The sequence below is a fragment of the Penaeus monodon genome, chromosome 25, assembly GCF_015228065.2.
Source record: "Penaeus monodon isolate SGIC_2016 chromosome 25, NSTDA_Pmon_1, whole genome shotgun sequence".
Lineage (NCBI taxonomy): Eukaryota > Metazoa > Arthropoda > Malacostraca > Decapoda > Penaeidae > Penaeus > Penaeus monodon.
In genome coordinates, this window is record NC_051410.1 from 35055791 (window position 1) to 35056640 (window position 850).

An 850-nucleotide genomic window follows, 5' to 3' on the forward strand; every position below is an offset into this window, starting at 1 on the left:
AGTCCCATCAACAGCAGCTTTTACGTAATATAATGCCTGTCTTCTCGAGTGTACATGCTCAATCGGCCATAAAGCGTGAAAGATGAGTAGCTGAACCGGCAACGAATGAACACGAAATTCTGACAATGACATTCCGATAGTTAGTTCCCGGACGAATAAGCATAAATTATAGAGAACCGTAGGGAAGAAATGTGGTGATTTGGACGGTCAAGGTGAAGTACATATGTTTATACGTTGGAAGGTGAAGGTACAGTTTCTGTAGTTGGTGGTATTTGTTAAAGATACAGCATACTGGATACGTCTGTATTATTTGATATTATTAATGCAGGTATGCAAGGGCGAGGAGGTACTAATAACCTGTATTTGTCATTATATTTGCATTAATATTTACAGCTGACAACGCCCATGCCTTAAAAGTTAATACATTATACTTGTACTAAGCATGTTTTTGTCAGATGATTCAGAATTTACATTTATATTTTATTCTTTTTCATTAAAACATTATAAAATCAAAGGACACGCGAAAGAGCCGCACCTGGCGTGGAGAAGCTCACCCACATCATAGCCATAAATAAAATTTTCACAGCATCTCTGAAGCGGAGAATCTGACTTGATTCCAATGTGACAGAAGTTCTACATATTTATATCAAAGTCTCCGTTATATAAGAACGAACGCGTCATTTCTTTTGTCTAGAATGTATGCAGTCATCTGCCACTCTGCTGTCATTAAAAAAAAGTCTGCCCTCCTTACCATTGTCTACGGATCGTGTCTTGTAATGAGGGTGTCATGAGCGCCATTCCTGAGGGATTTGGTATTCTTCCTGCTATCTTCGTACACTTTGCTGTAATG

At 38.5% G+C, this 850-nt stretch overlaps 1 protein-coding gene across 1 annotated transcript in view; it reads right to left on the bottom strand.

Moving 5' to 3' along the window:
* Positions 1–850, bottom strand: part of LOC119589185 — a gene marked incomplete at its 5' end in the record, with an annotated part of 121836 nt that overhangs the window by 116109 nt on the left and 4877 nt on the right.